Source organism: Herpailurus yagouaroundi, unplaced genomic scaffold, assembly GCF_014898765.1.
Source record: "Herpailurus yagouaroundi ecotype Mexico unplaced genomic scaffold, PumYag 198, whole genome shotgun sequence".
In the NCBI taxonomy this organism is placed as follows: domain Eukaryota; kingdom Metazoa; phylum Chordata; class Mammalia; order Carnivora; family Felidae; genus Herpailurus; species Herpailurus yagouaroundi.
Genome location: NW_024412429.1, coordinates 1,126,226 through 1,138,279, shown reverse-complemented (window position 1 = coordinate 1,138,279; position 12,054 = coordinate 1,126,226). Strand labels below are relative to the sequence as shown.

At 56.0% G+C, this 12,054-nt stretch overlaps 1 long non-coding RNA gene across 1 annotated transcript; it reads right to left on the bottom strand.

The window, feature by feature from the left end:
- Nucleotides 1-8,623: 8,623 nt before the first annotated feature.
- Nucleotides 8,624-11,460, bottom strand: LOC121013179 (uncharacterized). Its single transcript, XR_005782547.1, has 3 exons — nt 10,999-11,460; nt 10,217-10,477; nt 8,624-9,528 (listed from the first exon to the last, which is right to left on the bottom strand). It is a non-coding gene; the product is annotated as an uncharacterized LOC121013179 (long non-coding RNA).
- Between the last annotated feature and the right edge of the window lie 594 nt (nt 11,461-12,054).

The following is a 12,054-nucleotide window of genomic DNA, read 5'->3' as shown; positions in this document are numbered from 1 at the left end:
CGACTTCACAATTTCCTTCTCTTATTTTTTTAAATTCAAGTTAGTCAACATCTAGTGTAAAGACGGTTCAGGAATAGAATTTAGTGATTCATCTCTTACTTATGATACTCATCCCAACAAGTGCCCTCCTTAATGCCCGGCACCCGTCTGGCCCCTCCCCCCACCCACCGCCCTCCAGCAGCCCTCAGTTTGTTCTCTGTACTTAAGAGTCTCTTATGCCTTGCCTCCCACTCTGTTTCTGTCTTATCTTATTTCTCCTTCCCTTCCCCTGCGTTCATCTGTTGTGTTTCTTAAATTCCACATATGAGTGAAATCATATGGTATTTTCCTTCTTTGCCAGCGTGGCAGCCACAGAGCACAGAACTGAGGAAGGACTCCACCCACCTCGCCCGGGGCTGTGAGGGACGTGAGACAGAGGCCGTGGATTAGCTGGCTCTCCTCCCGGGTCCAGACCCCTCTCCTGCGCTTGCCTCCACCAAGGGGGCTGTAAACACAGAGAATCGCCTTCCCCATCCACATACGTTTGCTGGGGCCGCCCTCACCAGCAACTCCAACGGCTGGATTAAAACGTTAGAAATGTACTGTTGCTGTTGGAGGCCATGCTCTCTCTGAAGGTTCTGGAAGGGTCTTGGCGGTCTGTGGCCTGCACATGCCCCGATCCTCCCACGGCCTGTCCCCTGCCCTTCCTACAGGCACACCTGTCGTACTAGATTGGGGCCCAGCATAACTGGGTGTGACCTCATCCCGACTCCATTAGCTCTGCAAAGATCCTGTTTCCGAGTGAGGTCACACTCACCGTGGCAGGTGCAGGGACCTCTTTCTGGGGCACACTCCACCCGAGGTCCCAGTGACCACGCTCCCAGGTGTGAGCACGGGACGCCATTCAGACGAGCAAGACAGTTCTGCCTCCTCCGGGCCCTTCTGTCTCTTGACCGGTGTCTTTCTGGAATGCTCAGGTGCAGCAGACCAGCAGACACACAGCAGCCACGAGGTGGGGACAGCACACCGAGGATGAGGCAGAGACATCAGACAGACAGGAAGGCCGGCTCCTTGCGTCCCTGCTCCCTCGAAGGGCGCTACGAATCAGCCGGCGAGTTCCTGCCGAGGACAATTCTCCCGTTTCCAGCCTGTGTGAGCTGGGAGTCCCATCGCTCACGGTCGGTCTAAGTAGCGGCCCAGGATGTGACTTCGCACGTAGCACATGCATGTGGCTACAGCTCCCGGGCGATGCGTTTCCCGGCATTTGTGTAGAGACACGGGTACAGTCAGTGCTGTATCTGAATTGGAAGAGAACATTCCAGGATATACAGTCCGAGGCAAATGGCAGACACACGATTCTCAAAAATGACCAAGCGTCCCGGCATGCCCTGGGTCCTCCTCAGTAAGAAGGCAACTTCTAACTCCAGAATACCTAAACATAAATAAATAAACAGAAGCACCCCGTTTCTAGAGAAATTGTAGCTGTTTCTGGAAACCTTGTTGGAGGGCGTGACTTGCTACCACGAAAGAATTCTGGTCGGAAGATCTCACTGCCCCTCCTCAGCCCAAGCGCAGCTTCCGGAAGGAAGGTCTGTGCTGCTTCCAGGCAGGTCGCCGAGCCCGGCGAGGCTGCCGCCACCTGACGCGGGGGCCCCCGCTACAGCCCTGGGAAGGGAACCCCACGCCGGGTCCGGGACAGTTTGCTCCGGGAGAACGCAGTGGCTGGACGGCTGCGGACACGGTGCGGCCCCTGAGGCTGGACAGCTTCAGGGCACATTTTTCCGTCGTCGGGTAGTTCTGGTGACCATCCCTCCCTCTCAGGCCCTGCCTGTCGTCCCCTCGCCCCCTCGATGCGCTGTCCCCGGTGTGACCTCAGCAGGTGAGGACCTGCAACGCCAGGACCACTGGAGTGTCTGCGAGGAGAGGGCCGCTTGGGGCTGTGTGCAGACCAGGACTCGGAAGGCTTCCCGTCAACTTTCATCTTGTTGAGGCTTTATGGAGGGACCCTGACCAGCCCCTTTGCTGGTCGTCGCCTGTGGCGCAATCCCCAGGCTCAGGGGCCTCCAGGAGCTTGGCTTTCAAAGCCCTGGCCTGGACCCACAGTCCGCGGCCCAGATGCTCAGCACCGCTGGTAGCCATGGCGACATCATGGTTGGCTCCTGCTGGGCTTTGGCCCGGAGCTCTCTTCTTATTCCCAGACTGATGGGCTCCAGCAACTCCTGGAACCTCGCCCTCTGTGAGCCCGGCGCCCTGCAAAATGGCCTTTTCACAGAGCTTGCCTGCCCTGGGGCCAACTGCCATCCTGCCCCGTGATCCACCCGGACGTCCTCAAAACCCGCCTCCACGTTTCGGCTTCTGTGCAGCAGAGCTCGGCCCCTGTGAGCCCCACTCGCCCACGGCCAGAAGAGGGCATCCGCCCTCGGGACAGACCATGACGGCCTTCTGTGTGGTTCCCGGCGACACCCCAGTGAGCAGGGCAGCACCGGAGGCTCACGCGTCGGGGCTGGTGAACCGCCAGGGGGCCTGTAACCGCCTCCCCGGGATGACACGGTTGGCTGTCAGAAGTCCGTCCTCTCCCAGGGGACCCCGGCCTCCTCGGCTTGACCTCACGCACAGCCTGAACATTGCAGTGTCACGGGGTGGGCCACCGGTGACAGGTGCGTGAGCCCAAACACAAATCCCACAAAGCAGACAGCGTGGCCTAAGGAGTCATTGCTCAGAAACAAGTTGGCAACACAACAACGTCTCCTGACGAAAGTCCGGTTCTCTTTGCGCCAGCCCTGATGCACCAGGTCGTAGGCGTGCCAGACGCGCACCTGCCCACAGTAGTGACCCTGCTCTGTCAGTATTTACGCCTGCGTGCACTCATTTCCTCTCGTGAGCAGTGCTGTGGCAGCGAGGTGCCGTGCGTTCACTGAGCACAAGGAGCAGAAGGTGGTTTCCGCAAGGAATTAACGCGTAGCGCTGCACACTGCGTTCGATCGCCGGAGCAAACCTGCAGGTGCAGAGAAGGGCCCCGGCCTGCACGGGCGGGGCTCAGGGAAGGTAGAGCGAGTCAACCCTTAAAGAACAGGCAAGAGCTGCCCTGGAGCCTGGTAGGTCCCACCCCCGTCCTTCCGGATCTTCGCACCAAAGACCTTCCCGAATAGAGCATCGCGTGTGACAATCGACACACGAGTTCTTTCATCTGACCCTGGCCTGGAATGCCAGAAATCCCTCCATGCCCACCCCCCACGACACACAGGCTTCTCAGAGTCCTCAAGGGGCAGCTGTCCCCGTCAACAATGCGTCCAGCTCCTGCCAAGTGTCAACCTCCAGGATGCTGGCCGCCACATGGCAGGACTGGGTGTTGATCGTGATGGAGCCCATGTTTCCCTCCGACGGCCAGCTGCGACCCACATCTGCAACCCCTTGCTGAAGGCGGCTCAGGCAGTGAGCGTGGGCTGAATTTAATTAACTGACTGACTCTAACTGCACGCACCGGCTCTCCCTCCGCGGGGCAACGTGGAGACAGCTGTTCCCCCTACTTGAGGACGCTCAAATATCACAACCACCGAAACCACAGAACCACAAAAACTAGTCCTGCAGAACTAACCTCAAAACTGTCTTCACTCATAAATATAAATTTTTAAAGCAATATAAGCATTCCTGGGAAATTAATATTAAAATAAATGTGAAGTAAAACAGCTTCTCTGTACAATTAGGAAAATACTTGTGCAATGGACCCTGCTGTGTACTGGGCATAAACTGTTCTTGCCTTGTTTGTTTGTTTGCTTATTTGTTTATTTTTTGTGAAAGAGAGCAAACGAGTGCAACTGCAATTGGGGGAGAGAGAGAGAGAGAGAGAGAGAATCCCAAGAAGTCTCCATGCCCAGTGAGGATCCTGACGCAGGGCTCGATCCCACAAACCGTGAGCTCATGACCCGAACAAAAACCACGAGTCAGACTCTCAAAGGACTGAGCCAGCAGGGATCCCTTGTTTGTTTGTTTGTTTTTTTTTTTGTTTTTAATGGGCTCGGAAATGTGTAGGAAGGAAATCTTATGATTGCATATCGAGAGACTTTAGGCAAAGCACACAGTTAATAAAACGCTGTTTACATTTCCGCATCTGATTCAGGCACCTTCTGCCCGTTCATGAAGCTGGGCTCCTCCCACGGTGAGGCCACCCTGCCAGTGGTCCAGGCATCCCCGGACGGAGCCCCCCACCCACAGGGTGGCAACACAGCCCTCCCAGCCCGTCATCTCTACCCCACCCCCAAGTCTGTCTTTCTCCACTGTAGCCTCTGAGATGACGTTACGTACTTTTATTTATCACTACCCCCCAGAATGCAAGCGCTATACCAGCACGATTTTGCTTGCTTTGTTCCTTGCTAACCCTCATTTTCTAGAATAAATATGTGTTAATTAATTTGAAAACTGAAGTGATGCAGACTTGCTAAGAAAATAATAGACGCACTATAAAATGTGTGACCAAAACCATGAGATCACGAACTGAGGCAAAGCCGTGCCAAGTAAGCTGCATTTAGATGCTTTTGTTGGGCCAGCGTTTATTTCACTTTAAAGTGATTTGCAAAATTACAGAACACGAGTAAAGAAAGAAATCGTAAGTTGCATCAGTGGAGGCGAAGATCACAAGCTCATACTTTATGGCAACCGGGGTCTCTGACACAGTTCGGCATCACCTAAACGAACAAGAGAACGGTTTCCAAACACAAGTCTGACCGGCGGCTTCTCCGTAAGCACAACCGTCCTCTTCGCTTCTAGCCCGGCGGGCCGCAGGCAGCACCCCCAGCACATGCCGGGGCGGCTCCCCCGACGGCCACGGTGAGGGGCTGGAGAGATGCTCACGAGTCCCCAGAGCCTCCCGCGCAGGCAGGAGATCATTGCTCTGAAGAATTAAAGCATACAGCAGACATTCTGAAGTGGGCCCCAGGGCAAGTCCCTGGCATTCTTCACTCCGGGCAAAACACAAGCCACGCGATGAATGCGGTGTGTTTGCGGGGCGGAGAGAGGCCAGCAAGCAACTCGCTTCTTCATGGTCTTTGGCAGAAACTGATGTAGAAGCGGGAGAATTTTTAAGCAACTGGCCTCAGGATTGTTTATTCCGTTGTCTTACAAGTGGAAGGATCGTCTCTTTCATCAAAACGCGTGGAGTGATTTCCCTCCTGGAGAGAAGGGATAACAAAGACACATCATCTGTAGCAGGAGGGGCTGTCCTGCCTCGTTTCCTCCACGGCCGCCATCTGCCCTCGTGGCCGCAGCGGATCTGTGTCTCGTGGTGCCGACTCAGAACAGCACATGGTGCAATTCATTAGCAGCCTGTCGTGGGAGATGATCCAGAAAGGAGGGGGCTCCAGATTTGGAGAAAAGCCGGTCACAGGATTCCAAAATTAAGTCTTCAACACAAGCCACAGGCCCGCATGCCCTCCCCATCAACAGAAATATGCCGGTCCTTACATACAGCGTCTGCGAATTCTTTCCCATGACGACTGTGTATGTCACTTGGCACTCCTTGGAAACTGTGGCTGCTGCTGAGGTATTCTGCCTGCACAAACAGACCCCCTGCTCTGGGGCGCCCCGAGTTCTCAAGGGCGAGCTCATGTCACGTCCTTGCTTTTCTCTGGGGCCTCCTTAGACCCTCAGAACAGCCCCGTCGTTCCGTGATCACGTCTGCCACGCAGCTCGGGCCAGCTGGAGATGGGGAGCACAGACGCAGAGAGCGGGGGGGGGGGCAGCCTCCGTCAGCACCCGGACGGCGGGTCCCAAGCGCTGGTGTCTGAGGAAGCGGGTAGAGACAAGAAATCTAGGGTCACGTGCCCTGGAGTCCACCTTTCGGTAGCTGACACACAGTCCCCCAGGAGAGACTTTCCAGGCTTTTCCAGTTCAAGAGGTGCTAATGTTGAAGGCCCACAGGAAATCAGGTCAAAACGGAAGACAGACAGAGTGCAGGAGTGTGGACAGTCATGAGAACCTCCGATAGGAAGCTTGTGCCCGACCCGAGATCCTGTGAAATAGCCTCTGTTTATTCACTTAGCAAGCGTTTACGGAGCGTGTGTGATAAACCACGTGCCTTGCTACCCCTGGGATCCATTTGTGAGCACACACATGTTTAATCCCTGCCTTCATGAAGCATCCAGTGCGAGAGCCGGGAGAGACAGAGACAGAGAGACAGGCCGAGCTGGAGATAAGGAGGAGGTTAAGAAATAAAGGTCATCTAGTCTGGGGAAATACAGAGCCCCAGAGGCACGGTTTCCTTGATGGTGCATTTGCTCAATTATGTGGAGGGTTTCTCCACTGCTCCGTGCGGTCACCTGTGGGGAAGAGTCCCCGTGCGCTTGAGAAGTTGCCGGGGCACTGCCTGCCTGCGTCCCAGATGTGTCTACAGCTTGGTTTTGTTTACCACGTTGTTGTCTCTTCAGTACTGCCTCTGATTTTTGTTCACCCATTTTATCAGCTTCTATAGAAGGTGAACTGAATTATTCCAATATGGTTGTAGATTTCCCAGTCCTTGCTTTAGATTTGTCCCGTTCTGAGCATTATTTTAAGGTTATTTTATTTGGGTGCGTTAATATTGTATTATTAGATTGAAATCTAAATTTTACCTAGATTCAGAATCGGTAGATCTTCCACGGAGCCCCTCTTTTTCCACTGTGGGAATTTCTTCCTTGTTCCACGATGCTAGAAACGTCTTTGTCTCTGGTGATGTATATCCTTCCACTGTGTCTGTACATTTAAACAAGGTCTTGTGTAAGAAGCATATAATGAAGTTTTTCCATTTAAATCCAATCCAACAATATTTTTTATTAACTGGCACATTAAATTGTTTAATCAGAGCATTAAATAACTTTTATCTACATACATGTGAAATACTTGAGAAAGAAACCCTACCTGGCTCATTAAGGATGCATTTCCCATCAAATTTTCCATCTATATTTAATACCTAATAAAATATGTGCTATTTTACATTTCTTTAATAAATTAGGCATTGAAATAATAGTATGGATCACATCAGAAACTTTTTAAAAATATGCAAATTAACGACATCAGATTTTTTAATACTTTTCCACTTACATACTTTGTTAAATTTATTAACTTATTTTGAGAGAGAGAAAGCGCGCAAGTGGGGGAGGGGCAGAGAGAGAGAATCCCAAGCAGGCTCCGCACTGTCAGCCTTCCTGCGGCCACAATAACAGCACCTTACTTGGGGGACCCCCGGGAGGCCCAGGTGACTTAATTCGTGCCAAACACAGCTTAGCACAAAATAAGCTTTCAACTTCCGTCAGTTGCCATTTCTGCACGGAGAGGCCCATGCCGGTGCAAGTTCAGGAACAGGAACCAGTCTGATTTGTCCTTTCCACACCTTGAACTATGTCTGTGCACTTAATGCCACAACAGCACGTTTGAGGAGGGCCCAGATGTGACCCCTTCCCTACGGGTTTGCACGTGAACACTGGACCCGAGACAATAAATTATGGAAAATTCATCTTCTTCACTTTAAAAATCAGTCTTATCTTGACACTGACATAGAAGGACAATGTAAGGATGATTTACTTTTTGGCCAGAAACAAGCACATTCTTTTTATTTATAAATATTTACAGTTACCTTCGGGATAAACTTACGAATAAATGTGTTCGTTTCATCAAGCCCAACCATAATGTGAACACTTAGCAGCGGAGGGTGGAGCTCAGAGGTGTCCTATGCTTCCGTTCACAAGTCAAATCATAAATGCTTGTTTCTTCCCCATAATGAGAAACATCATCTCATATGGGCAACTTACATGTTTATATAAACAAAAAAATCCACTGAAACCTGCAATTGACTTTGTACCACAGTGATCAGAGGCTATGCTTTTCCTAAAACTTCTGGCTTGACGGTATTTTCCGTAGAAGACAAGGCCTGACGATCCCACGCCTCCTCTCTGGTCACACCGGCACCCTCCTGGGGGTAACGGGACCGCCGAGGGCAGAGGCACCCCCCCCATGGGCACGAGCACACTCCACCCTGTGGAGCGCCGTGGGGACACGTGGAAACCACGGAGGTGAGCGGGCTGTGTCACCAGTGGTAGAGATCTGCCCCCTCCAGACTTCCAGACTGGCCGTCCGTGGGCCGTGGGTGCTGGTGGGGTTCCGGAGTCCTGATCACTTCTCTTGAAAGCACGCTTCACCGTGAACTAGGGTCAGCACGAAGACTTACAAAGTGAAAGCAAGAGTATTACCCACATGTCAGGGCCAGGAGGGGAGGTCAGGGACACCGTGGGGACGGGGCCTCCCCCGATGGCCGTACCAGCTACTCACAGGCCGCCTACGGAGGGCACGGGCCCAACCACGAGACTCCCCGCGACAGGACGGACAGGACACCCCCCTCCAGGGAGGCGCACAGGTGCCATCGGAGTTGGAGAGGATGGGACGCTACCACCCACTGGTCCTGCCTCCCTTGGCCGCTGCCATCGGCCCCCAACCCACGGCCCACAGTCCCACTCTCCTGGGCTCCCCGCCAGCCAGACCCCGGGTGAGGTAGGCAGTGGGGGGAGCCTGCGTCTGTCCTGCAAAGTGGAATGTGCCCACGTGAGCTGTGCCCCGTCTGGTTTCTTGTGCTTTGATTTCACTTGTATTTTTTTAGGAAGAAAATTAAAATCTCACATGCTACGTTCTTATACTGTAATTCCTGGAAATCCTTCTGGAGTCAGATTTTTCGTCTGTGAGGGAAAAAAACGAACACTGAGAGACTTCCTGCCGTGCTGGGGTGACGCCAGCTGACCGGGGCTCCTGCTGCCAGAAGCTACGAGCGACGTGGCAGCCGCAGAGGCCAGGCCTCCCAGCGCACGGCGGCTCTCCCGGCCCTCGAACGCGGGAGGAAACCATGGGCATCGGCCTCGGTGGCGTGAGACCGACACAGAGGGCGGACGATTAAGATCACAGCGAACGTGCCCGTCGGGTCCACAACACCGCAAACCCCGCGTTAACCCAGGGCCACGCTCTGCCGACCCTCCCGCTCCGGGGCCGCCTGCAGATGCCCTGTGGCAACTCTCCAAGGGTGGCAGGTTGCTCGGCGACACCCCGTTCCCGTGCAAGTGTCCAGGGTCCCTACTGGGCATTCCTTGCCCCGGTGCTGGCAGCCCGGACCCGGACGGGGGCACAGGAGTCCCTGTGGCCACAGCCGGCGTGGGGTGCGGCTTGAGTAGCGGTGGGAACGTGGCCCCTCCTGGTCCAGCAGCGGGAGATGCTGGTGGACGACACTCGCCCGCGGACGGTGACGCCCCGGTGCTTCGGGTGGGGGTGCGAGGATGCCCCTCAAACCAAGGTCACCTGAACACCGGTCCAAGTGACAGGCTCGGGGCCCTCGTTGTCCAGACCGAGCGGTCACCCTGAAGTCAGTAGCCCGGCCCCCTGACAAACACCACACAGGCAGCTGAAACACCGGACACCGGTTTTCTCACGGTCCCGGCGGCTGGGGGTCCAAGGTCGAGGTGTCCTCAGGACTGCTTCGCGGTGAGGACTCGCCTGGGCTCGCCACTGCCGCCTTCCCGCTGTGTCCTCGGGCGGCCCCTCCTGTAGGGACAGTCCTGTGGGATCAGGGCCCACCCCAGTGACCTCACTTAGCCTGAATTGCTTCCTAAAGGGCCCCATCCCCAAGAACAGCCACGGGGCGTGAGGGCTTCAACCTGTGAGCTCGGGGAGGCTCGCTTCGTGGGTAACAGGGACAGGGACGGGCGCCTTCCTCTCCGTGACCCCAGGAGACTCGCCCTTTCTGCCACACGGCTCCCTACCCTGGCCCATAAACTTTCTCCGTTCTACCCTCCATGGCAGTCCCACGGCCACGCCCTCTAGCCCCACAGCCTGGGCATCTGTGTCCTCCCCGCGTCCTCCGTCCGGGCCAGACGGAGGGGCTCATCTAGACCCCCGATCCTTTGAACCTCATCACCTTTTTAGGGTCGAGCTCTCGTGCTGTCATCTAGACGTCCAGTCTCCCCACCTGACTCTCCTTAAGTGCCGTGAAACATCCCTTCCATCTCAACCTTTCGGACGGACCTCTCTTACTTTGCTGACTTAGTGGCTCTTAGGTGGCTAAACCGCCCGCCCTTGCAGCCTGTGTCTGCAACCACCCAATGACCGCAGCTGGGGAATGCTCATGAGACCGCGTAGCATAAACAGGGACCCGGGCCCGCTCGGGGTGCCCATTCGCCTGTCTGTTCACCCTCCTCCCTCCTCGCTGCACCAGCGCTGACCCGGTGCTCACCTCTGGCCTCCCGGAGAGCCGGGGCAGTCAGAACAAGGTACCTATGTCCCCATCTGTGCCCACAGCCCTGCCTTCCGTCCTGACGACCGACCGCAATGACTGTCCTTGTCCGAGACAAAGCAGACGCCCTCGTGTGCACCAGGCCCGTCTCATCCCGCCTGCTCAACGGTGTTCCTCCAACAAATCGCTGCTTGTTTCCCTGGCTCTGTTGTTTTCCTACTGGGTTTTTCCCGTCAGCAAGCAGGCACGCTGTTATCTGTCCTATTTTAAAACACAATCAAAACAAAACAGAGCAGAAAGCTTGTTGGAACCACACTTGCCTGCCAGCTACGTCCCCCTGCCCCCTGCACTGCCGTAGACACTTCCAGAGCCCAGCCCTGTCCCCACGCGCCCCCCACCGGCCCCCAGAACCGGCCCTTCTCTCAGCAGCGACCCGCGGCCTTGCTCGCCTGGCGACCAGATCCGGTCCCAGTGTCTCCCGGCCCTCGGGCGGCACCGGCAGTGTTTGGCCATTTCCTCCTCGTCTGTCGGAGGCCCCTCGCTCCCGAGACCCCCATCCCACCTCTCACGCGCTCACAGCAGCTGCTCTGTGAGGTGGCCCCGACCCTCATGCCCTCCCCCTCCCGGCCTGGAGGGTCTTCCCAGAGCCCTTCTGACAAACCATGCACTTGGCTTACTCGCGATCATCCTCATTTCTGCTGTTAGACCGTAAGCTGCACTCGGGACGCCACCGAGGATCTTTATTTAACTTTTAGCTGATAAATTCTATGCACCGCGCGTACCCTCAGCGGAGGTGGGCACCCACAGGCTGGCTTTGATGATGGGATGGCAGCCGTCCCCTGCCGTCCCCTGGATGACCGCCGTCTACCGGGCTCTGGGCTCAGTCCTTGCGTTGGCCGCGAGGAGGCTCTCGTGTTTGCAATCACGGATGAAGACACTTAACCTGGGGTGATATTATCCCCACGGAGTCACCCGGCGTGACCGGCCGTGTGTGGTTCTGCAGGCCACGCTCACCCACGCAGTCTACGCCACGTCACTCCTGTTGTACGTTGGGACCAGGAAGGAGCTCTGCACCCTGTCCCCGTGGATGTCACAACCCAGACACGGCTCAGACAGCGTCCTCGCTGGTCCTCCCCTCACACTCCCCACCAGCCTGGCGTCAGCACTGTGCCCACGCACGAGCACTGCGCACCCTTAAATTCCGGCCCTTAAATCCTCTCAGTGCCGCCCCGCATCTGCAGTGAACAAACCTCCGGAGCAGGAGTCCTCGGCCAGCGCCAGATGGGAGAACAGAAATGCCTGGGGAGACTTCAGACACAGGGGTGCAAAGCCCAGGATGGGTCACTCCAGGAATGGAAAACATGAGGAGCCAGCCAGGGAAGGAGGATGCCACTGAGAAAGTTCCGGAGCAGAGGGACAGAGTTGGCGGTGGTGATGGTGGTGCGGGAGCTGGGGTGGGGAAGGGCCAGGGGGCTTCCACAGGGGGTGGGCAGGCAGCAGGGAGCACCAGGCATGTGGTGGGGGGCACGGAGCAGGAGGTGGGGGGCACCAGGCATATGGCAGGGGACAGCACCGGGAAGGAGGTGGGGGGACCGGGCAGGTGGGGGGGGGGGCACTGGGCAGACCCCCTCCCAGATGGGGAAAGAGCAGGACAAACGCTGTGCTGTCCCCCCCTTTCTTCCCGAGGTGCAGGGTCCTCACACCCACCAGCACAGCAGGTGGGGTCACACCGGCACAGGGGCCCCCCTGCCAGGGCATGTCTGACCCAGAGCCCTCAGGTCTTGTCTCTTGGGAGGGGTGGCGGGTGTTGATTTTGGAGCAATGTGCAGACCTGGCTT